The following is a 27117-nucleotide window of genomic DNA, read 5'->3' as shown; positions in this document are numbered from 1 at the left end:
CAACTCCTTGTAGGAGAGCAATAGATTGGCAACATTTTTTATTATCCGTTGTTGTTTCAACAGTTATGGACTATTTTATGGATATTGAGATAACACAAATAATTTACTAATTATAATTATAATACTATAATCATGAACTAGTTTTTAATTGAAGTTAATAACATTTTTATTGGATATTGGAATTTGATTGTACTCATTTGTTTGGGAGGTTATATAATTGACTGTGTATTCCATTTAGGAATTGAAGTGATTACATTGTGGATCGAATATAGTGTGAAACCTATATATCAGTTTGCTCAGCTCCTTCTGCTGTATACAGTGCATTCGGAAAGTCTTTAAACCCTTTCACTTTTTCACATTTTGTTAAGTTGCGGACTTGTGCTAATTATTATTATTTTTTATTCTAGTTTTCCCCATCATTCTGTGCTCAATACCCCAAAATGACAAAGTGAAAACAGGAAGTTAGAAATCTTTGCTAATTTATTGAAAATTTAAAACTAAAATATGTAAGTATTCAGACCCTTACACAGTGCGTAGTTAAAGCACCTTTGGCAGCGATTACAGCCTCCTGTCTTCTTTAGTATGATGCCACAAGGTGTGCACACCTGTATTTGGGTGTTTTCATCCATTCTTCTCTACAGATTCTCTCAAGTTGTATCAGGTTTGATAGGATCTGTCAGTGGACAGCCATTTTGAGGTCTCACCAGAGATGTTTCATTAGGTTCAAGTCAGGACTCTGTCTGGGCCACTCAAGAACATTCATAGAGTTGTCCCTAGCCACTCATGGCTGTGTGCTTTGGGTCATTGTCTTGTTGGAAGGTGAACCTTTGACCCAGTCTGAGGTCCAGAGTATTTTTGATCAGGTTTTCATTAAAGGGTTTCTACCACCACATTTTGACCTAATTAGCTGTCAGACACTAGCGATCTGCTAGTGTCTGCTCTACCTAACCATGCTATTGTAATACCTTTCTGTGCAGCGGTTACCCTAAAAAACATAGTTTTATTGGTATGCAAATCCCACCTCCGGGTCCCACCTCTGGGATCTGCACCTACAAGGAGAACAGAGCGGAGAAAGTTGAGGAGGGCACACTGCCCTCCATTCATTTCTATGGAGCCGCCAAAAATAGCCGAGTGCTGGCTCGGCTATTTCCGTCGGCCCCATAGAAATGAATGGGATGGTGGCCGCGCATGCGCGGTGCGCTCCCATTCACTTCAATGGGAGAGGCAGGGAGCTGCGCCTGGTGGTGGTCGAGTCACAACTCTCCCCGGCTCCGTTCTCCTTGTAGGTGCGGGTCCCAGAGGTGGGACCCGCACCTATCAGACAATGGGGGCATATCCTAGCAATATGCCCCCATTGTCTAAGATGGGATAACCCCTTTAAGAATAACTCTGTTCTTTGCATCATTCAGCTTTTCCTCAACCCTGACCAGTCTCCCTCGTCTCCCTGTCCCAGATGCTAAAAACACATGCACACAGCATGATGTGTCGCCACCATGCTTCACTGTAGGGATGGTGTTGGGCAGCTGATGTGGAGTGCTTAAATTGCTTAAGACATGAAACTTAGAAATGAGGCCAAAAGGTTAAATCTTGGTTTCATCAGACCATAGAATCTTGTTCCTCACAGTCTTAGGCCCCTTGCAGACGAGAGTGTCCGGATTAGGTCCGGATGCGTCCCAGTGCATTGCGGCAAACCCACGCGAGTAGGTGAGCAATTGCAGTCAGTTTTGACTGCGATTGTGTTCCGATGTTCAGTTTTTATCGCGAGGGTGCAATGTGTTTTGCACGCGCGTGATAAAAAACCGACTGTGGTACCCAGACCCGAACTTCTTCACAGAAGTTCAGGTTTGGGTTAGTTGTAGTGTAGATTGTATTATTTCCCCTTATAACATGGTTATAAGGGAAAATAATAGTATTCTGAATACAGAATGCATAGTACAATAGGGCTGGAGGGGTTAAAAAAATAAATAAATAAATTTAACTCACCTTAATCTACTTGTTCGCGCAGCCCGGCTTCTCTTCTGTCTTCATCTGTGAGCAATAGGACCTTTGATGTCACTGCGTTTATCACATGGTCCATCACATGATCCATCACCATGGTGATGGATCATGTGATGAACGTAGTGACGTCATCAAAGGTCCTATTGCTCACAGATGAAGACAGAAGAGATGCCGGCTGCGTGAACAAGTGGATTAAGGCGAGTTATATTTATTTTTATTTTTTTAACCCCTCCAGCCCTATTGTACTATGCATTCTGTATTCAGAATGCAATTATTTTCCTTTATAACCATGTTATAAGGGGAAATAATAATGATCGGGTCCCCATCCCGATCGTCACCTAGCAACCGTGCGTGAAAATCGCACCACATCCGCACTTGCTTGCGGATGCTTGCGATTTTCACGCAACCCCATTCATTTCTATGGGGCCTGCGTTACGTGAAAAACGCACAAAGAGGAGCATGCTGCGATTTTCACGCAACGCACAAGTGATGCGTGAAAATCACCGCTTGTGTGCACAGCCCCATAGAAATGAATGGGTCAGGATTCAGTGCGGGTGCAATGCGTTCAACTCATGCATCGCATCCGCGCGGAATACTCGTCCGTGTGAAAGGGGCCTTAGAGTCCTTTAGGTGTTTTTTTTTTTTGCAAACTCCACACAGACTTTCATGTGTCTTTTAGTGAGGCTGATTTGCCATAAAGCCCAGATTAGTGGAATGCTGCAGTGATGGTTGACCTTCTTGAAGTTTCTCCAATCTGTATACAGGATCTTTGGAGCTCAGATAATTGGGTTCTTAGTCACCTGTCTTAAGGTTCCTTTACACAGGAGCAGCAGATTGTTGGGAGATAAGCATTCCTTTCCAACAATCTGTTGCTCGCTGGTGGAGTAGACCATTGCATTTACATGCAGCGATCTCTTCCAGAGCATGGGGAGGAGCGATCACTGATGCCATCGCTCATCTACATACTGACTCATTGCTTGCCGGCAGCAGATCGTGTTTACACAGCATGATCTGCCGCTGGCAAACGACGATTTTTGAGTGTCCACAAGCTATTGGATTACCTGATGAATGAGCGTTTCACTCGTTCATCGGGTAATCGCCGGTACATTTACACCACCAGATAATCGCTAACAAGTATTCCTGTGAGCGCTCATTAGCGGTTTTCTTTAGGATTCTCGGACCGTGTAAAGGGCACTTTACCAAGGCCATTCTTTCTCAATTACTTAGTTTGGTGGGGCAGCCAGCTTTAGGAAAAGTCCTGGTTTTTCCAAACTTCTTTCATTTAACAATTATGGAGGCCACAGTGCGCTTGGGATGTTTCAGTGCACCAGACATTTTTTGTACACTTCTCCATATCTGCCTCCACACAATCCTGTTTCTGATCTCTACAGCAAGTTCTTTCCTCATCATGGCTCAGTTTTTGATATGATATGCATTGTCACCTGTGAGACCTTATATAGAAAGGGGTGTGTCCTTACAAATAATGTCCAATCAACTGAATTTACCATAGATGGACTCCAAAAAAAGGTGTAGAAACATATCAAAGGTGATAAGGAGAAATGGGTGTCCCTTAGTTTTTCCTTTTTAATAAATTAGCAAAAATGTTTAAAATTCTGTATTCACTTTCTCATTATGGGTTATTGAGTGCAGAATGATAGGGAAAACTTTTTATTTTATTTTAGCACAAGGCTGCAACAAAACAAAATGTGAAAAAGTGAAAGGGTCTTTCCAAATGCACTGTAACATGATGCTGGCTGTTTAGACTACTACGCCACAGCTGAGTTAGGGTGTGTTCACATCTGCATTTGGGATTTCCATTTTCTGTTCCATAATAAGAACAAAACATTCAAGCCAGGGATGCATCTGTCACATGAGAGCTAATGCACCCGACTGTCTATAATGGGGTCGTTCAGGTTTCTGCCATTTTACAGAAAATAAAAACGATTGTTTCATCATTTTTTATGAAGTCTGCTATGGTCACTCCTAAGGCCTCATGCATACAACCGCGCAGTGTTTTGTGGTCCGCAAAGTGTGGATCTGCAAAACACAAATACTGCTGTTTACTTTCCGCAATTTGTGGAACAGAACGGGTGGCCTATGATAGAAATGTACATCCTTGTCCATAAAACGGACAAAAATAGGTCATGTTTTTAGTTTTTTGTTTTCGGGGCCACGGAATGGAGCAATGAAGTGCTATCCGCATCTCTTGCCGCGCCACTGAAGTGAATTGGTCCACATCAGTGACACAAAAAATGTGGCTCGAATGCGGACCCAAACAACGGTGGTTGTGTGCATGAGTCTAATTGTGTCTCCAATGCAGATGTGAACATACCCTTTATGTCCACTAGTTAAACTCTTTATTGACATCCATCCAGACAAGTCAATATTTAATCTCTTGACAATTGCACTTTAAGATTTAATGTGTTTAAGACTTTTCTTTACAAACTTGGGTGATGTCCATATCCAAAGCAAACTCTGATCTGTACAATCTAATTGCTCAAAAAAGAAAAAAGTTGCAGCATTTATGAATCTATAGCAAAAAGTCTCTATGGTGGTGGTGCCCGCAGTGTTGGATACCAGTCTGTAGTATCCCCAAATCATCCAGAATAAATAAAAAATAAAACTGCAGCACTCGCCGGTCTTCAATTCATGCTGGTTTATTAACCAACATTTTTTGATTTATTCTGGAGGTATCCCAGTAATGTTTTAATATCCATTCTAAATGGGTGCTTTACTAGATTAATATTTTAATCATTCAAAAGTCAATGTCAACTGAACCCATAACCAGGGCCGGCATCAGCAACCGGCAAACTGCTCCTAGGTCTATGCGCAAGATCACTGTAAGGGGAATCCCCCAGTGTTACTGAACAGTCAAGTGTCACGGCCATGCCCATGACCGTGACTTCTTTACCGCATGCAGTTGCCTGCGGTTTTGTATGGGTGTTCAACCACGGGTGAGGGCCGCTTGTTTGTGGCCTCACTTGTGGTTGCCGCGGGCAACTAGTGTTGTATTTAGCAGCAGAGCAGCCTGAGCGTCGCTAGGCAGCTTGCTGCCCTGGCATGCGGTCTCACCTGACTTTCTTTATGTTAGGTGTGTGTGTTGTGTGCATGGTGTATTTTGCATTGTGTGCACTTCCCCTTTATGTGTCTTTCCCTTCTGTGGTACTGGAAGGGTTAACTTCCTTCCCAGTGTGTGTGTGATGTCTCTGGGTGTGTCCAACCCTTGGGTGTGGCCACTTGGGCCTATATAGAGCCTCTCTTTAGCAGGGCTCAGGAGGTTGTTTCAGTCTTGCTAGCTGGAGCAGCCTCCTGTCTTTTCTATCCGCCTGTGAGAGCCACCACTGTGGTCATAAGTTTAAGTTTAGCTAAGTCTGTGTGATGTTCGGTTTATGTTTTCCTGTATTATTCAGTGCTGCCATGTATCTGGGTTCCGGTGTGTGGATGAGTTTGTGCTGACTTCTGTTTGCTATTTGTGGACTTCAGCTTTCCTGCACACGGATCCAGTCAGCAGGGCTGTGGCAGGTGGCTGGAACTAGTGCAGCACCTGCCATATACATAGGCTTGCATTTGTTCCCCTTTTCCCAACAGCTTGGCCAGTGAGACTCCTGCTCCTCCGTGCCTAGGAGGAGTAGGTCGTCTTACCCTGACTCCTAGCGCAGGGACCGGATGGAGGGTGAGTTAGGGATCCGAGGTTCCTGCGCATGGGTCCTCCTACCTTTAAGGTCGGCCCATGCAGTTAGGAGTTAGGGTCAGGGTAGGGACGCTGTTAGGAGGTGACCTGCTCCCTATCCTGTTCTCCTGGCTGAGCAGCCATAACATCACCTGGCACGCACGGCTGAGGATTTCCCCCATCCTCAGCCGTGACATCAGGACTCTAGTTCCCAGCTTAGGAGTCCCTGCTCTGAATGTAATCATTCTTAATGGGACTGAAAGGTCTGTTATTTTATTTCCATATACAGCGGACCTCAAGGGATTTCACCTGGTAGCTCCAGTAGCCATAGCTGCACATGTATGTAGTGTGAAAAGCATTAGAATTTTACTGGATTATTTTATGGTAAGTGTTACAGCAGATGTCTGAGTATATTGTAATAAGCATGAATGGTCAAGAAATCTGATGCTATGAAATGTTTGCTCCTGTTCTGCATCAGTCTCCACGTATTGACATTGGCATTGATGCAACACTGGTATCTGAGGCAGTTCATTAGCTTGCCTCGAAACAGTCACACTTGAATGATAATATTGCTAGTACATAAGGGTTACAGTACTCTAAGGGTACATTGGTTTTGTTGTAGAAAGACCTTGAAGCCGAAATAGCCAGATTCACATGTCTGGAATGGATTTGTCACTCGTTAGAATTTCTAAAACAAATTTGACATATGAAAATACCTTAAGGTATGGTGAAACCTTGTGGCTGTGACGTGGCTGATAAGATGCCTTTGTGCCATGCAGGTTGCAGCGGTATCAGCTCATTACAGACTGTTTATTCACTGTTCATCGATAATACATGCCTGGGTTCTGTGGGTTACTGCACGACCACTAACAATGAACACTGAAATTGTAACATGTGGCTGTACCCTTCATGTACATTCCCAGATTTACTTATGTGTCGGCGCCTAGAATCTGTCTAAAAAGTGGCATAAATTGACTCAATGTTGGCACGATTTGGCACAACTAGGGTTTCCAAACTTTTTGCAATTTGATTGGAAATGGGGTGTAGCTTAGTGGAAACAAGTAGGGCTTCATGGTAAAGGGACGGGCTTTAAAATTCCATCACAAAGTAAGCCAACCAATAGTTGGTACAGATAAAGACAAATGTGTCTATCCCTACACCAGATTTATCACCGAGTATGAGCCCCTGTGATAAATCCAATGCTTTATTCAAACACAGTAGATTATATCCATGTGGACTTAGACGTACTGCAGAAATCCAAATCTACATGCTCTTTCAGTAGTGGAATTTCAGTAGAAAAAGTTCAACAGATTTCACCAACTACATTGTAATTTCATGCAAATCATGGAAAAAAATACAATAAAATTTGTCTCCTGTTACACTTTGAACCTTCTGATGGGATTATACATCAGGGGCATTTCCCGATGTTTACCTTTGATGGAAGGCTGCAATATATGAGTCTTTATAGATATACAGTGGCAAATGTCACCAATAGGACCTGTAGGGATTTGCTCTGGTAGGCAGGGTAAGCGGACGCAATACAGAGGCAAGACCACGGTTGAAAAGCAAAAGTTCAGTGTTTATTCACACAAAAAGGCAGAAAAGAAAAACAATACTTTGCAGGGTCCTGGTGTTAATTCCCACCGCAAGAGTCCACAGAACTCAAAAACACGTCACCTGGCAGTTCACAGCAGGCTTTAGGGCGCCTGACTCCCAGCAGGCGGCTCTCATGCGGCTCTCAGCCTTGCAGCATGGCAGAACTCCTCAGCTCCCAAACACAGAGCTCCACTATCACCTGGAGGTTCATTCCACACCCAGCTGAGCTGCTGGCTGGGTGTTTAAATCCCAGCCCAAAACCTGGCCTGGAACGTGGGGAACAGCCACCCATCCTGCTCTTTGGCTGCTCCCAATAAAAACCGGCCCGGATCGGCTTTACAGCCACACTAAGTAAAACAGTGTCAGCGAGCACTAGCTGCCGCTGACACACAACATTACCGGTTCCTATCTCACAGAGGCCAGGAATCTCAGTGACATGTACCTTCCGTTAATGATGGACCCTTGCGCCTTCCTACAGACCTCATACGTTTTTTTTTCCTGTACACCACTACATGGAATAGTCTACCAAACCATTTCATACAATTAGGTTTAAAAAAAGTATGCGCACCGGTCTAACTTATCCAACACACCGGTCTAACTTATCCAAAAAGAACAACTTGGTACTGTGAATGTAGTTCACAAATGATATGTGACCAGAGTCTAACTTTTCCAGATTCCGTTGTGGAACAAGTGCAGCATGTTAGTGTACAATAATGAAAAGACCTCTAAAACTTTCAGGTTTTAGGAAAGAGGAAGCAGAGTGAAATACTGCATGGTCAGCCATGGCAGGTGTCAACATAATGTAAAATGAAGCTAATCCTGGGGCTTTGTTGCTGAGAAAAACAATATCTTGAGAATTTAAGCTGAATATTAAGACCACATAGTTGCTCAGAACTAGTCACCACAGGTTTTACTGACAAAACTGAGGCAAAATTGCTTCCTAATAGTAGCAATGAGGACTTGGGGAACCGTTGCTAAATACTATATCACTACAGAATATCGTGCAAAAGTCCATTTATTTCAGTAATGCAACTTAAAATTTGAATATTGTGAAAAGGTTCAATATTCTAGGCTCAAAGTGTCACACTCTAGTCAGCTAATTAATCCGTACCACCTGAGCAAAGGGTACCTGAGATTGTGACTTTGGGGTTATCATAAACTCTAAGTCATAATCATCCAAATTATAACAAATAAAAGCTTGAAATATCTCGCTTTGCATGTAATGAGGCTATCTCATATGTTAGTTTCACCTTTTAAGTTGCATTACTGAAATAAATGAATTTTGCACGATATTCAGATTTTTTGAGTTTCACCTGTAGATAACGTTAAGGGCCTCCACAAAGTAATGTGCATTATTTTTCATATAAAGAAATGTTACATTCAAGTGAGCTTTAAAAAGCCAAAAGCCATCCGCTCCTTGCTTGCAAACAGATGATTTTCACACGCTGGCTGAACTCACTTAACTTGACAACTCAGCATGTGTGTTATTTCATGCTTGCAAAAATATGAAAACTACATTTTATGGAAAGAACCCTCTAACATAATCAGTTCCAAATTCTGTATCACATGTGGCAGACACTTGACAGTCAGATAATGAACGGCTTAGTGCAGGCAGACAGCCTGGGAATGACTCTGCCAGGAAATGAATAGTTACTCGTAAAAAAATAAAAATGGCAAGTCTGTCCAGTCAGTAGCTGACAAAGTGCCACATACGCTAAACCTCACTTTTATTACACCCAATTTAGTAAAGCATCATCAACCAGCTTGCAAGGGGGTCAGACCTTAAGCTATATTCACACCACAGTGCAAAAAAAAGGTCCATTAAAAATGGAAGGATTTCATTGGCTTTAGTTATTTTTAATTCCCACTCCAGCAGTGCCCTCAGTATACATAGGAAATTGCTGTCCTCTCTGGTGGCCGGGACCGTGTGTGCACACATAGGCTAGTGCTCTTTCCTATAGTGTGCAAACACGGCCACTGCTGCTGGATTTCATGGTGGTCGTAACCATGGAAACAAGCAATGTATAATGTGATGGAAAAATTAATCAAGCCGGTGAAGGAGGAAGTGGCTTGTTAAGGCTACTTTCAAAATATAACATGAAATTGTGGGGTTATCTTAAAACTTAACTTTTAATAGTCAATCCTAATATTGTAGGCCCATAAATAGTAACCAAAGTTACAACATGCATGCATCAGTGACCACGCAACACCGAATAGTGAAAGTATAGGCAAATGTAGGATGTACACAGATGCTAGGAGGGCGAGTTCGAAAAACAGGGATATGTATCACGAGGGAGACAGATGCTGGGTCTCTTCCCCTATATCTCCCTATGTTCTAACTCAAATTGGAACCCTCTCTGGATGTCCCTGGGTGTCCCTTTAAGCAGTGGTGACGACTTCCCAGCTTCGTCAGGGAGAAAACACACACCAAGGGTACACACATGAAGTACCTAAAAGACTCGTCCCAACGTGTTTCATTGGCACTCAGCCAGATCATCAGGGGACAGATATATTCACAAATAATAACAGTGGCCAGGTAATTCAAAAGTACATGTCGCTTCCCAGTTCACTAAAGCAACCAAGCAAAGAAAATAGCGATATTAAGTCGCTTTCAGCAGATACTTAGCCCTCCATGTATCGATGTCCATGGCCCAGCTACGATCCTACAACTTTCACACTAGCGTTTTTGCTGGATCCGGGAGGCTTCAGCAAAAAGGCTTCCGTTACTGATAATACAATTATCTGCATCCGTTATGAACAAATCTGGTTGTATTATCTTTAACATAGCCAAGACGGATTTTCTATTGTGGCAGAGAAAACGGATCCGTCCCCATTGACTTGCATTGGGGGTCATGCTCCGCATCCCAGGACGGAAAGCAAACTGCAGCGTGCTGCGGTCTGCTCTCCAGTATGAGAACTGACTGGGATGCATTTTGTAGCATTCTGTTCTGTTCAGTTCAGTTTTGTCCCCATTGACAATGAATGGGGACAAAACTGAAGCGTTTTTTCTGGTATTGAGGCCCTAAGACGGGTCTCAATACCGGAAAGTATTAATGCTAGGGTGAGAGTAGCCTTAGATCAATGGTCTATGATCTGTAGCTGCTCTGAAACTGCAACTCCCAACTACAACTCTTTTTGGCAAATTGTAGCTTTATCACAGTGGTTGGCTCTCCAGCTGCTGAAGATTGTGTTGGCAGTGTATAAATTCAAATAATTGATATAGTTTTTAGTATTACTATTATTAATAATAATAATTATTATTATTTTATTTAGAAACTTGGATTATATGACTGTCTGCAGCAATTACATTAGCTCAGCAGCGATGGAGACTGAAAATTAAGCATGTGTCCTATATACCTAGACCATTGCAGGCACATTTCTTCGGCCAATACTACCTGGCAATAAACTGAACATATGGTGTATACTGACAAGAGTGAAGCACCATTTGTATAAAGGTCTTCAACTCTTACAAGATTTTGCTGAGCTCAGTATACAGCATCTGACTAGATGTTTATAGGGGTCACCTTACAGAGTAAAACATGGACAAGGTCAATTTTCATTTCCTTAGGGTACAGCAAACGGTTGTGATAAACAGATGATACATTTATGCACATTATATGTTAACACTGATGATATCTGCAGGTACTTGCTGAACAAATGATTTCAAAACCAGAGGCACTTGTACAGTCAGAGCCTCATTCTGTTGGACATGACGCCTGGAGATAAAGTCTAGCTTGCAGTCAGATTTCAAGTTCATCCCAAAGGTGTTTGATGGTTTTTAGGTTAGGTCTGTGTGAACAGCAAATTTAATAAACCATTTGTGTACTGGGGCATGGTCATTATTATTCTTTCACCAGTCTTTACAGTTGACACTATTGCTTTTAGGCAGGAGGCGTTCTTGCTTCTACCAAATCTACTGTCTCATCTTATCAAATGAGTTCTGGGCAATCACTCCAAGGATTTTTGACAACCTGACTTGTTAGAAAGGTTGCAATACTAAAAATAAGTATGCCATACCAAAAATTTGACTCGTTCTACTGATTACATGGACTGATTCATGATCGTATGCCCAATAAATAATGTGTGGTTGAAACGGATAAAACCATTGAGGTGGTCCATATACTTTTGCTATGTAAATATTTTAATTATTGGGGAGTTGGACCTGTGGTATAGAGAACAAATCATTGTCAGTATCGAGGAGATTTCTACCATTTTTTCATAGGTAGCTTTAAAATCATAGTTTAGTTGTTCAGGAATGGAAAAGAAAAAGGTAAGCTAAGCTCCCTGTGAAAAAAAGACAATATTGATATTTTAACAAACCATTACCATTTATGGGTGGTTAAAGGGGTGGTCTACTGTTGAAGATCCAGTGACGTACCGGGCTCTCCATGGGTAAAGATAGGCGGAGGCTTCCACCTAGCAGTGAGCCCAGTGACGTAAAAAAAAAAAAATCAGACATCATATAGTACATTCTCTCTTCAGGTACTGCGCCATGCACTCCCTATATGTCTCCACTTTCTGTCAGTGCTCAAGAACCCGCAGTATACAGTAACTAAAACAACCTCAGATTGGTAAATACCTGATTCTGAGTCTTCGTTGGTTCGACTGTCTGTCCTGCATTTTCTTAAGCTTCTTATGTTGTCACATCCAGAGTGAAGGGGATACAGGAGGCTGGACCCTACTGGTTTTGCTGATATTGAGCTTGCCCCGGCCGGTGGCACAGCTCAGTTTAAACAGTCTGCTTGCTCGCGCTCACACGGAGCTCTGTGTGACGTCACAGTAAGAGCTACGGGTGACTAGGAGGACCAAAGTTACCCCAACGCATTTCGAATAATACGTTATTCTTCGTCAGGGATGCTCGTTCAGGCTCCTAGTGTTGCTTTTAAAGGTCCGTATCTCCTCCCTTATTTAACCCCTTCATACCTAGTGCATTAGGTTGTTAATCATTCAAAGGCGAACAGTTCGATTTCTGAGTTTAACCCTGAAGGTGCCAGTGTATTTAGGTTAAAGATCCAGCGGGTCTCTGCTCTAGACATTTTTTTGATGAAGTCTCCTCCTCTTCTATCTTTGTTAACCATCTCTATACCGCTAAATATGGTACCATTACTGTTCCCCCATGTTTATCTTTGTAGTGCCTTGAAAGAGGGTGACCTTCATATTTTCTCCCAATGTTATAGATGTGCTCCCCTATCCTCTTGCTTAGGGTTCTTTTTGTACGACCTATGTATAATTGTTTACATGGACATATTATAGCGTATATTACCCCCTGACTACTGCAGGTAATATGGTCACGTATCTTGTGTACAGCTGCGTCTCCTGTCCATTCATTTTTTATCTGCATGTTTATGTGCTGTTTCCTACTTATTTTCAGTTTTTTGCAAACCCCACATATACCGCATGGAAAAAAGCCTCCCTGCGGTTTAACTCTCATGCCCCCACTTGTTGTCTGGCTCTCGTTCTTTTTGCTCACACATTTATTTGTCGAGGCTACCCACATTTTCCGCCTTTCTATAAATAAATTTAGGGTTGTTTGGAATCTGATCTCCTATTATTTTGTCTTCTTTCAGGGCCTCCCAGTGTTTTTTGATGATCTTTCTCAGTATTCCTGCCTGGCCATTATATTGTGTGATGATGGGCGGTATTTCAAAAGGTTCCACATCTTTGTCATTATTTTCCTGTTTCTTTTTGTTCATTAGGCCCTGTCTATCTAGTTTTCCTACCAGCTCTTTTTGAGTTATTAATTTTTCTCTATTATAACCTCTCTGCTCAAATTTCTCCTGTAATTTATCTGCTTCTGTTTGATATTCATCCTCTTTTGTACAATTCCGTTTTATCCTCATGAATTGACTTTTTGGAATGTTTTCCAGCCACTGTGGGAGATGGCAGCTATCCCGTGAAATAAAGCTGTTTACATCCGTTGGTTTATTGTATGTTTTGGTCTGTATTTTTCCTTCCTCTATATAGATGGTAAGGTCTAAAAAGTTTATATTACTGATACTAAATGTCGGCGTGAACTCTAAGTAAAATTCTTTTTTATTTGTTTCATTAAAAAATGTATTGAGTTCCTCCCCCCCCCCCAGATGAATATGACGTCATCTATGAATCGTTTCCACAGGACGAGATTCGCCCGGAGCTCGCCGTTAGGGTGGATGACCTGATGTTCCCACTGGCCTACGTATATATTAGCGAACCCCGGTGCGAATCTCGTCCCCATCGCGGTACCCCACTGCTGTATATAAAATTTATCCTCAAATAAAAAGTAATTATTTTTAAAAATAAACATAATGCAGTCCCCAATAAAATCAATTAGTTTTTTTGCCAGAATTCCCTGGTTCTGTAGGCATGTTTTAACCGCGTCGCACCCTTTTTCATTTTCAATTATGGTATATAGAGATTTTACGTCTAGGGTCCCTAGAATCTAATGCGGTTCCCATTTTACTTGATCTAGAATATTCAAAATGTGTTGAGTGTCTTTTAGATGTGTGGGTAGTAGGTTACACACGGTTGTAGAAAACAGTCTATATACTTGGATAGATTGCTCGTGAGACATTCCACTCCTGACACTATCGGCCTTCCCGGGGGTTCTATTGTGCTTTTGTGTATTTTTGGATTATGGTAAAATGCAGCGATTCTCAGTTGTTTTATTTCCACATATTCTGCCTCTTTTTTTTTATTTAAAATAGCTTCTTCCTTGCCCCTCTTTACTAAATAACTTAGTTCTTTCTTGAACATTTCTGTGGGATAATTTTTCAGTATTTTATAAGTTTTTTGGTCCCCTAATAGTTTGTATGCCTCCTTTAAATATTTTTCCTTATCCATTATTACGATCGCCCCCCCCCCCCTTCCCCTGTCAGCCGGTCTTAAAATAATATTTTAATTTTCCTGCATTTTGATTAATGCCTCTCTCTCTACTTTGGATATATTTCTCATATATTTTTTCTTATGTTTTTTTGGGCTCCTGATTTTACGTATATCCTTTGTTACCATATTCATGAAGCTATTAAGTGCTTGAGAGTATTCTTGGACTGGGTGGTATTTGGACTTTGTTCTTAAGTCAGTATGCTTGTGCTTGCGCACTTTTTCTTCTCAAGAAAAAATCCTGTTTTACTGTTTGCTTTATCGTTGTTCTTTTCTCCCTATGTTCATTTTGTTCTCTCTCCTGTTCTTGAGATTTATTTCTCTGTGTGTTTCTCGTTCTCATTGTTTGGTTCGATGTTCTCGGTTTTTCTTTATCGATATTATGGCTATTATTCATGTCCTTCCTTCTCCCTCCCTCTTTATTGAGTTCTTTATCCCTTGCCTCACTGTCTTTAGATGATTTTGGTTCCTCTCGTTCCTCTTTCTTTTTTGTTGTTTTACTTTGTTGGTGTGGAGAGGATATCTCTTCCTCATCTGTTTCATAATTTGCTAATACCTCATAGCGATTATTTGTATGTATGTAATTTTTATCAATAGCCTCATTTTGTCTCCTAGTTATAACTTCTGGGGTTAGGGGTATTTGATGCTCTGTTTGGTCTCCCCCCTCCCCCTCCTCATCCTCCTCATGTACCGTGAAGTTGGATGTGAGTTCCTCCGCCTGACTATGTCTGCACTCGTCTAATGTGTGAAAGGAATTCTGGGTACTATATTCTATCTGGTTTTTTGGTAAAGCGGTTAATTTCCTGCTTTTCTTTTCTCTTATTTCTTCCTCTTTTTGATGTATCCTTCTTTTTATATTTTCAACTAGTTGATAAATGCTGGCGTGATCTTTTCCAGGGTCTTAATCTCTCAAATGTTGCCATGATTAGTTTATTGGTTCTTCTTAATCTTTCTCCTTTTTTGTTGATGATAAATTGAATCGCATTGCGGGAAAATTCATGGAATATGCGTTCCCATTCATTTGTTATACTATTTTCTCCCATGTCTCCTGATAGTGTTTTTTCCACCTTTAATCCCTTTGGTATAATATCCCATTCGAGATATTTCTCGAGTGAGGTGATCTCCCATAGGTCCTTCATCTCTAGGATCAGAAGTTGTTCCAATTCCCTCAGTATGTTTTTAATATGTGTACATTGTATACCATTGTCCTTATTAAACACTTCAGACTGTCTTTTGTAGGAGCCAAAGAAGGTTTGCACCTTTTGCATTCTTTCTTTTCAGTCCCACCATAGTTCTGACATCTTACTTTTCCTGTTTGTCAAAGGTGTATTTTTTATTTTTGCTTTTATTTTTGTTATACTTTATCTATTTCTTATCTGTATTTCGTGTTAACCTATGTGCAGCTTGCCGTTGTGTGTTGCGATGTGTTTACCTAGTAAGATACTGTTTGTTTCTAATATACAGGTTCCATGAATTTTCCCGCAATGCGATTAAATTTATCATCAACAAAAGGGGAGAAAGATTAAGAACCAATAAACTGATCATGGCAACATTTGAGAGATTGAGACCCTGGAAAGATTCACGCCAGCATTTATCAACTAGTTGAAAATATAAAAAGAAGGATACATCAAAAAGAGGAAGAAATAAGAGAAAAGAAAAGCAGGAAATTTAACTGCGACGCTTTACCAAAAAACCAGATAGAATATAGTACCCAGAATTCCTTTCACACATTAGACGAGTGTAGACATAGTCAGGCGGAGGAACTCACATCCAACTTCACGGTTCATGAGGAGGATGAGGAGGGGGAGGGGGGAGACCAAACAGAGCATCAAATACCCCTAACCCCAGAAGTTATAACTAGGAGACAAACTGAGGCTATTGATAAAAATGACATACATACAAATAATCGCTATTAGGTATTAGCAAATTATGAAACAGATGAGAAAGAGATATCCTCTCCACACCAACAAAGTAAAACAACTAAAAAGAAAGAGGAACGAGAGGAACCAAAATCATCTAAAGACAGTGAGGCAAGGGATAAAAAACTCAATAAAGAGGGAGGGAGAAGGAAGGACGTGAATAATAGCCATAATATCGATAAAGAAAAACCGAGAACATCGAACCAAACAATGAGAACGAGAAACACACAGAGAAATAAATCTCAAGAACAGGAGAGAGAAAAAAATGAACATAGGGAGAAAAGAACAACGATAAAGAAAACAGTAAAACAGGATTTTTTCTTGAGAAGAAAAAGTGCGCGAGGGGTAGTAGAGAAGGGAAACTCGCCCAAAAGAATTTTTAATCTAAGTAGATACATACTAACGAAAGGAGAACAACACATTTTAGAAAAGGGCCTAAAGTTTGCACCTAGTACATTGTTTAATAAATTCGAAGCATTCATAGGAGTCCGGAAATTTATGAGAAGGTTGGCCCTAAAGAAATATTTTATGAAAAAACAACAAAAAATCGTAATAATGGATAAGGAAAGGATAAGGATAAGGAAAAATATTTAAAGGAGGCAAACAAACTATTAGGGGACCAAAAAACTTATAAAATACTGAAAAATGATCCCACAGAAACGTTCAAGAAAGAACTAAGTTATTTAGTAAAGAGGGGCAAGGAAGAAGCTATTTTAAATAAAAAAGAGGCAGAATATGTGGAAATAAAACAACCGAGAATCGCTGCATTTTACCATAATTCAAAAATACACAAAAGCACAATAGAACCCCCGGGAAGGCCGATAGTGTCAGGAGTGGAATGTCTCACGAGCAATCTATCCAAGTATACAGACTGTTTTCTACAACCGTGTGTAACCTACTACCCACACATCTAAAAGACACTCAACAAATTTTGAATATTCTAGATAAAGTAAAATGGGAACCGCATTAGATTCTAGGGACCCTAGACGTAAAATCTCTATATACCATAATTGAAAATGAAAAAGGGTGCGACGCGGTTAAAACATGCCTACAGAACCAGGGAATTCTGGCAAAAAAACTAATTGATTTTATTGGGGACTGCATTATGTTTATTTTTAAAAAGAATTACTTTTTATTTGAGGATAAATTTTATATACAGCAGTGGGGTACCGCGATGGGGACGAGATTCGCACCGGGGTTTGCTAATATATACGTAGGCCAGTGGGAACATCAGGTCATCCACCCTAACGGCGAGCTCCGGGCGAATCTCTTCCTGTGGAAACGATTCATAGATGACGTCATATTCATCTGGGGGGGGGGAAGAGGAACTCAATACATTTTTTAATGAAACAAATAAAAAAAATATTTACTTAGAGTTCACGCCGACATTTTGTATCAGTAATATAAACTTTTTAGACCTTACCATCTATATAGAGGAAGGAAAAATACAGACCAAAACATACAATAAACCAACGGATGTAAACAGCTTCATTTCACGGGATAGCTGCCATCTCCCACAGTGGCTGGAAAACATTCCAAAAAGTCAATTCATGAGGATAAAATGAAATTGTACAAAAGAGGATGAATATCAAACAGAAGCAGATAAATTACAGGAGAAATTTGAGCAGAGAGGTTATAATAGAGAAAAATGAATAACTCAAAAAGAGCTGGTAGGAAAACTAGATAGACAGGACCTAATGAACAAAAAGAAACAGGAAAATAATGACAAAGATGTGGAACCTTTTGAAATACCGCCCATCATCACACAATATAATGGCCAGGCAGGAATACTGAGAAAGATCATCAAAAAACACTGGGAGGCCCTGAAAGAAGACAAAATAATAGGAGATCAGATTCCAAACAACCCTAAATTTATTTATAGAAAGGCGAAAAATGTGGGTAGCCTCGTAGCCCCGACAAATAAATGTGTGAGCAAAAAGAATGAGAGCCAGACAACAAGTGGGGGCATGAGAGTTAAACCGCAGGGAGGCTTTTTTCCATGCGGTATATGTGGGGTTTGCAAAAAACTGAAAATAAGTAGGTAACAGTACATAAACATGCAGATAAAAAATGAATGGACAGGAAACGCAGCTGTACACAAGATACGTGACCATATTACCTGCAGTAGTCAGGGGGTAATATACGCTATAATATGTCCATGTAAAAAATTATACATAGGTCGTACAAAAAGAACCCTAAGCAAGAGGATAGGGGAGCACATCTATAACATTGGGAGAAAATATGAAGGTCACCCTCTTTCAAGGCACTACAAAGATAAACATGGGGGAAACAGTAATGGTACCATATTTAGCGGTATAGAGATGGTTAACAAAGATAGAAGAGGAGGAGACTTCATCAAAAAATGTCTACAGCAGAGACCCGCTGGATCTTTAACCTAAATACACTGGCACCTTCAGGGTTAAACTCAGACATCGAACTGTTCGCCTTTGAATGATTAACAACCTAATGCACTAGGTATGAAGGGGTTAAATAAGGGAGGAGATACGGACCTTTAAAAGCAACACTAGGAGCCTGAACGAGCATCCCTGACGAAGAATAACGTATTATTCGAAACGCGTTGGAGTAACTTTGGTCCTCCTAGTCACCCGTAGCTCTTACTGTGACATCACACAGCGCTCCGTGTGAGCGCGAGCAAGCAGACTGTTTAAACTGAGCTGTGCCACCGGCCGGGGCAAGCTCAATATCAGCAAAACCAGTAGGGTCCAGCCTCCTGTATCCCCTTCACTCGGGATGTGACAACATAAGAAGCATAAGAAAACGCAGGACAGACAGTCGAACAAACGAAGACTCAGAATCAGGTATTTACCAATCTGAGGTTGTTTTAGTTACTGTTTACTGCGGGTTCTTGAGCACTGACAGAAAGTGGAGACATATAGGGAGTGCATCGCGCAGTACCTGAAGAGAGACTATACGCATTACTTGTGATTAGCAGCGGTACCGCAGCGCTAGATACTAATAGTGCAAGCGCCTGTGTATTAGAAACAAATCATATAGTACATGACAATCTCTTTCTACCAAAGCTAGAACCCGCCCTGTACCTCGCATGGATCCAAAGATCTCCCCATTCATTGATCTGCTAGATTTATATCAAGCTGACAGCTCAAGGGGAGGGTCTTTTCTGCTGCATCTCAGGAGGCGTGTCTATTTTGCTGGAGCTCTCTTCCTATCACAGCTCAGGAGACAATTGATGGATGAAACTGAGCATGTGCGGCCATCTGAGTGAGCCGGACAAAGAAATGAGAACAAGAGCAAACAGCAGGTGGCGCTATACAGATACATTTTATTGAATAACTCAGTGGCTGTACTACATTTTTAATTACATGCAATTCAGATCCAAATCATATCTCCGGTTCAGGCCATACGAAAATCTAGCAGGATTCTCCCCTAACTGGAGTGTTAACCCTTTCAAGTCATTGAGCAGTAAATGCAGAGACATCACCGTCATGAACAGTAGCAAAATGTAGTGTGTTGCTGAGACTTTTCTAACTGTAAAATGCGGTATATTTGATAATTGCTTTCTTATTTCACAAGTAGTGCAGCCCACATGAAGTGGTGCTGCTGACATGAAGCCCGTTATCAGATATACAGCATAGGTCATACTGCAGTTCAAATATCGCTTAATTGTGGAGGCACAGTGGTTCGCAGTTGATTTTACATATGGCATATGGCGACAACAAGTACATCTACATGTAATTGCCTTTACATTGTAGCCAAATAGGTTTAGATATTGGATGATCAATGAAAAGGGTTGGGGACAGCCTCTGAGGACTATCTTGCTACACATTTTACACCTTCATTAAAGACTTTTCTTCAAGATTCCTCATAATTTAAAACCAGAAGGTGTTTCTGAACCACAGCACAGATTAGGTGAAACTCCAAACTGTAGTTCATGTTAAGAATAATGGGTTTTCTTCTGCGGTTTAATGGTCATGTCACGAGTAAGGATCTTGATTTGTTGATCTGAAACGTATAGACACTGTTCGTCCTTGTTACACAGGTTTCATCTTTTTTGCTGAATAAACTGTCAGTTTTTTCATGGAAGCTGGATTCTGGCTTCTCCACCAAACACCAGAGAGAAAGGACAGCGGCGCTGCAGTAAGAATGTGAAGATCTCAGAATCCATTTGCGGTACAGGGCTGGTTCTAGATTTGTTACAAAGGGATTTTTATGTACTATACGATGTCCGTTCATTTTTTACCTTATTCATGGTATAATCCCTTTAAAGGGGTTTTCCAGGAGTATAATATTGATAAGCTATCCTCAGGATAGGTCATCAATATCAGATTACAGGGGTCTGACTACCGTCACTCCCACTGATCAGCTATTTGAAGGGATGGCGGAGCTCCGGCCATATGGTCTAGAGTACAGCTCATTACCATTCAAGTAAATGAGTCTGGGCTGCAATATACAATGTACAGCAGTGTGCTTGGTATACTGTGAGGAGGCCGTAGTGCTCACTGAAGCACCATGACCTCTTTAAACACCTGATCACTGGCGATGGCCAGAGTCAGACCCTTGCCAATCTAATATTGACGACCTACTGTACCTGAGGATAGGTCACCAATATTCTGTTCTTGGAAAAAGGGATTATACCACGACTGATGTAAGAAACGTAAATCAGGTATCATATACTACATGACAATCTCTTTTTAACAAAGGTAGAACCAGCCCCGCTGGTTCATTGCTCCATTGCTCTGCTAGATTTAGGCTACTTTCACACTAGCGTTTTTGGTGAAACCGGCAGGCTTCAGCAAAAACGCTTCCGTTCTCATAATACAACCGTCTGCATCCGTTATGAACGGATCCGGTTGTATTATCTTTAAAATAGCCAAGACGGATCCGTCAAGAACACCAGTGAAAGTCAATGGAGGATGGATCAGTTTTCTATTGTGTCAGAGAAAACTGATCCGTCCCCATTGACTTGCATTGTGGGTCATGATGGATCCGTTTTGCTACGCATCCCAGGACAGAAAGTAACCCGCAGCATGCTCCGAGAACGGAACGGAATGCATTTCAGAGCATTCCGCTCTGTTCACTTACGTTTTGTCCCCATTGACAATGAATGGGGACAAAACGGATGCGGTTTTTTTTTTTCCAGTATTGAGATCCTATGACGGATCTCAATATCGTAAAATATTAACGCTAGTGTGAAAGTAGCCTAAGTCAGACCGCCACTGATCAGAGATTATTGATAGGTAATCAGGACTGTACTCCCAGAAAACCCTTTTAAAATACAATGGCAAAATGCAAGAGTTGTAATAATACAATCTAAACATACTTTTGTGGTCATTATCATATAGAAACATTTTCGACAAATATTTTGCAGAACATTTCCAAGTATCAATAATCTTAACAGACTACTTTATCATAGTTGTTTTGACTTGGTAGATAAGGAAAGAGGGGCAAGTATGGGCTCTGCAGAAGGAAATGTCATATTTGATTGATTATGTTAGTGGTACAGAGCTTCAAGCTACAAAAGGTCTCTCACTGTATATGACATTTTATCAAGGTGACTCATCACACCCATTATCCTTCTGCACTTCAATACATTCAGGTGTCCTACAGTATTTATATAGGGGTTCAGCTCAGCAAAAACAATTGTTTTGCAGTAAAACACAATAAAGTACTACAATAAGTGGTCAGTAATTATCAGTAGTTCAGTGTAGCTTCACTTTGGTGCCCCCATATTTGTTTATTATGCAATTGTGCAAATTGTATTCCGCTTCACATATCATTACAATCATTCGATTGATTTGAAGGTCCCATAATAGGACAGGACTAAACCAATTCATATTTGTCTAGTTCCACCTACAAAATGTCCACAGACACAGGTGGTTTATTCGACAGCCTTATTACAGTCTAATAAGTCAGACGGTCATAGGTAGAATACAGGTTGCCTGAAAACAGCAGACAGCCTGTATTCTACAAGCTTAAAACTTATTTTAAGGGCTCATGCACACGACCATATGTATTTTGCTGTCCGCAAAATAAATGGATGACATCCGTGTGGCATCCGTATCGCATCCCTTTTTAACGGATGACATCCGTGCAACATCCGTATTGCATCCCTTTTTAATGGATGACATTAATGTGGCATCCGTATTGCATCCCTTTATTTTGTGGACCCATTAAAGTGAATGGTTCCTCATACGGACCTGTAAAAAACAGAACAGAAATAAAATAAAAAATATGTTTGTGTGCATGAGCCCTTAAACTCGTTCTGATAAAGGAAGCAATTCCAATGATATGACTTTACTAGGGATTTGTTGTATATGTAGTTTCACCATAGGAATGGGAACCTGCCACCAGGAAATTCACCGTTATACCAGGCACACCGTCTTATAGGCCTAGCTCAGCTGAATGTAGTCATACCTTTAATGGGTGATCTGTTGCTTCATTCTGGAGAAAAAGTACTTTTAACCCATATGAAAATGGGCAGTTAAGTGCCCTCCATCAGCTTCTTCTCCTTCTTGATTGACAAGGCCAAGTTCCTGCATAGTTCAGTATAGGAACAGAAAAACCAGAGTGCCATATATGCTGGACACAAGCTGCACCAGATTCCATTCACTATAATGGGATCCAGTGGGATTCCACTATGGATTGCGACATTCTGCTGGACAAAATACTGCCGCATACATCACTTTGTGTCCAGTATTTTCAACAGCAGATGTGAACCTATTCTATGCAGATCTCTAAGGCTGGGTTCACACGAGCGTGTCCGGATGCGTCCCGGTGTGTTGCGGCAAACCCGCACGAGTAGGAATGCAATTGCAGTCCGTTTTGACTGCGATTGCGTTCCGATGTTCAGTTTTTATCGCGCGGGTGCAATGTTTTTTGCACGCGCGTGATAAAAAACCGACTGTGGTACCCAGACCCGAACTTCTTCACAGAAGGTCGGGCTTGGGATCGGTGTTGTGTAGATTGTATTATTTTCCCTTATAACATGGTTATAAGGGAAAATAATAGCATTCTGAATACAGAATGCATAGTAGGTGATCAATTGAGGGTTAAAAAAAAATAACCCTCCTCCGCGTAGTTCCCGGTCTCTTCTTTACTTCTTTAATGATGAGCTGTCGGCTAAAGGACCTTTGGTGACGTCAGATCACATGCTCCAATCACATGGTCCATCACCACGGTGATGGACCATGTGATTGGAGCATGTGATCTGACGTCACCAAAGGTCCTTTAGCCGACAGCTCATCAGAAGAGACTGGGAACTACGCGATCAAGAGGAGAAGGTGAGTTAATTTGTTTATTTTTTTTAACCCCTCCAGCGCTATTTTACTAAGCATTCTGTATTCAGAACGCTATTATTTTCCCTTATAACCATGTTATAAGGGAAAATAATACAGTGAATAGACTGTCACCTAGCAACCATGCGTGAAAATCGCACCGCATCCGCACTTGCTTGCGGATGCTTGCGATTTTCACGCAACCCCATTCACTTCTATGGGGCCTGCGTTGCGTGAAAAACGCAGAATATAGAGCATGCTGCGATTTTCACGCAATGCACAAGTGATGCGTGAAAATCATCGCTCATCTGAACAGCCCCATTGAAATCAATGGGTCTGGATTCAGTGCGGGTGCAATGCGTTCACCTACCGCATTGCACCCGCACGGAAATCTCGCTCGTGTGAACGCAGCCTAATAGAGCAGAGAAACAGAAATACTGTGGTTTCGATAAGGCAAGGCAGGACTTCTGACATTGGGATACTTAAATGTGATACTAGAATAAATGTACTTAGATATTGTCTAAGCTAAACATGTTTGTGTCTATTGATAAATGTTAGTTTTACCATCATTCTGAGTGATGCCCCAAGACCATATTAATACTGTTTGCTTGGGGGGCTGTGGAACCTTAACTGGGAGTACATGCTAGCTTGACAATGAAATCAAGTAACATTTTCAATATAGCCTTTATCACATTTCCTGTATTCACTCTTAATGACAATATCACTAGGGTTTCCTAGATGTGCAGACCGGGGTTGTACATAGAGACCCATGGGGCTTACTAACATATTGCATCTTGCATGTATGCTCAAACATTAGCTTAGATACCAAGTATATCAAAACTAATATGGTGGCTGATGGGATACACTGTCAATAGCTTAGCTGGGATATTTTTGGCCTTGAGGACCACAACTATTTTTTTTTCTTTGCATTCCGGCAGTCTAACTTTTTGTACATTTTGATCGACGTCCATAGCTGTATGAGGCTTTATATAGGTGCCATTTTGTGGTATACATTAGTTATTAATTTTTGTTTTGGCAAAAATGCTGAAAAAAGCAATTATTATATTTTTTTTTACATTGTTCACATTTTACTGAATCACAGACATGTGTGGTCCATGTTCTCCACGGACAGCATATTTACCCATTGACTTTTAATGTGTTTGTCTACTCAGTGATTTTCAACTGACCATATGTCAATGGAAGAATCAGAGAGACATGCTCCACGTTGGTCCATGATGCAGACTAAACAAACTCAGTGAAGTCTATGGGTTTGTGAAAAATCACTGGCACAACAGAAATGGCATCTGTGTTCGGTCAGTGGTTTTTCACGGAACATTGGTAGGAAATGCTTTGGAAATGTAGTTTTCAGCTGAGCAGTGTCCGTGGAATACGGATAACACATGGAAGGGAAAAAACAGACACACTGACCAAACACGGACATCTTCACGGATAAAACACAGACAGATTTTCCATGGACATCAAACAGACATGAAAATGTAAACAACACCTTGTATCATACACCAAATTCATAAATTATGCTAGAAATTCATTGTACAGTATGTATATTATTCAGACATTTGATAAAATGTAGTTATTATGTATGTATTTTTTATGGATTTTTATTTTTTTCTTAACTATAATGTACTGCCAAATATCTATACACAGGTGAAATTCGAAAATATTGAATATCGTGCAAAAGTCTATTTATTTCAGTAATGCAACTTAAAAGGAATTGCATTATTTTAGCTTAAAATTTGAATATTGCAAAAAGGTTCAATATTCTAGGCTCAAAGTGTCACACTCTAGTCCGCTAATTAATCCATACCCCCTGAGCAAAGGGGACCTGAGATTGTGACTTTGGGGTTTTATAAGCTGTAAGCCATAGTCATCCAAATTATAACAAATAAAGGCTTGAAATATCTCACTTTGCATGTAATGAGTCTATCTCATACAGTGGATATAAAAAGTCTACACACCCCTGTTAAAATGTCATTTTTCTGTGATGTTAAAAAAATTAGACAAAGATAAATAATTTCAGAACATTTTCCACCTTTAATGTGACCTATAAACTGTAACACTCAATTGAAAAACAAACTGAAATCTTTTAGGTAGAGGGAAGAAAAAATATAAAAATAAAATAATATGGTTGCATAAGTGTGCACACCCTTAAACTAATACTTTGTTGAAGCACCTTTTGATTTTATTACAGCACTCAGTCTTTTTGGGTATGAGTCTATCAGCATGGCACATTTTGACTTGGCAAGATTTGCCCACTGTCATTTACAAAAACACTCAAAATATATGTCAGATTGCGAGGGCATCTCCTGTGCACAGCCCTCTTCACATCACCCCACAGATTTTCAATCGGATTCAGGTCTGGGCTCTGGCTGGGCCATTCCAAAACTTTAATCTTCTTCTGGTGAAGCCATTCCTTTGTTGATTTGGATGTATGCTTTGGGTCGTTGTCATGCTGAAAGATGAAGTTTCTCTTCATGTTCAGCTTTCTAGCAGAAGCCTGAAGGTTTTGTACGAATATTGACTGGTATTTGGAACTGTTCATAATTCCCTCTCGCTTAACTAAGGACCCAGTTCCAGCTGAAGAAAAACAGCCCCTTGGCATGATGCTGTCACCACCATGCTTCACTATGGGTATGGTGTTCTTTTGGTGATGTGCAGTGTTGTTTTTGCGCCAAACATATCTTTTGGAATTATGGCCAAAAAGTTCAACTTTGGTTTCATCAGACCATAACACCTTTTCCCACATGCTTTTGGGAGACTTCAGATGTGTTTTTGAAAAATGTAGTCTGGCTTGGATGTTTTTCTTTGTAAGAAAAGGCTTTCGTCTTGCCACTCTACCCCATAGCCCAGACATATGAAGAATACGGCAGATTGTTGTCACATGCACCACACAGCCAGTACTTGCCAGATATTCCTGCAGCTCCTTTAATGTTGCTGTAGGCCTCTTGGTAGCCTCCCAGACCAGTTTTCTTCCCATCTTTTCATCAATTTTGTGCCATATTTTCTCCACTGTGTTCCATGGTATATCTAATGCCTTGGAAATTCTTTTGTACCCTTCTCCTGACTGATACCTTTTAACAATGAGATCCCACTGATGCTTTGGAAGCTCTCTGTGGACCATGACTTTTGCTGTGGGGTGCGACTAAGAAAATTTCAGGGAAGACCAACTAGAGCAGCTGAACTTTATTTGAAGTTAATCAGAGGCACTTTAAATGATGGCAGGTGTATGCTGACTCCTATTTAACATGATTTTGAATGTGATTGCTTAATTCTGAACACAGCTACATCCCCAGTTATAAGAGGGTGTGCACACTTATGCAACCACATTATTTTAGTTTGTTTTTTTCTTCCCTCCACCTAAAAGATTTTAGTTTGTTTTTCAATTGAGTGTTACAGTTTATAGGTCACATTAAAGGTGGAAAAAGTTCTGAAATGATTTATCTTTGTCTAATTTTTTTTACATTACAGAAACCTGACATTATAACAGGGGTGTGTAGACTTTTTATATCCACTGTATATTAGTTTCACCTTTTAAGTTGCATTACTGAAATAAATGAATTTTGCACGATATTCTAATTTTTCGAGTTTCATCTGTACCAGTGCATTAGCCAGAATAATATAACACACAGTTCTGTGTTAGCAGTGTGGTGGTTAAAGGGCAAATAACAATGCCTTAATGAATAAATTATAAAAAGAAAAAACTTAAAGGGTTTCTACCACCAGAAATACTGTTATGTAGCTGACTGACATTAGCGATGCGCTAATGTCAGCACTACATAACAGTATGTTTCTAACATTAGTCCCT

At 40.6% G+C, this 27117-nt stretch overlaps 1 protein-coding gene across 3 annotated transcripts in view; it reads right to left on the bottom strand.

Moving 5' to 3' along the window:
* CLIP2 (CAP-Gly domain containing linker protein 2) overlaps positions 1–27117 on the bottom strand; it is a 141379-nt gene that overhangs the window by 88116 nt on the left and 26146 nt on the right. The window lies entirely within an intron of this gene.

This window comes from Bufo bufo, chromosome 3, assembly GCF_905171765.1.
Source record: "Bufo bufo chromosome 3, aBufBuf1.1, whole genome shotgun sequence".
Classification (NCBI taxonomy): domain Eukaryota; kingdom Metazoa; phylum Chordata; class Amphibia; order Anura; family Bufonidae; genus Bufo; species Bufo bufo.
This window is presented reverse-complemented; position numbering and strand designations above follow the sequence as displayed.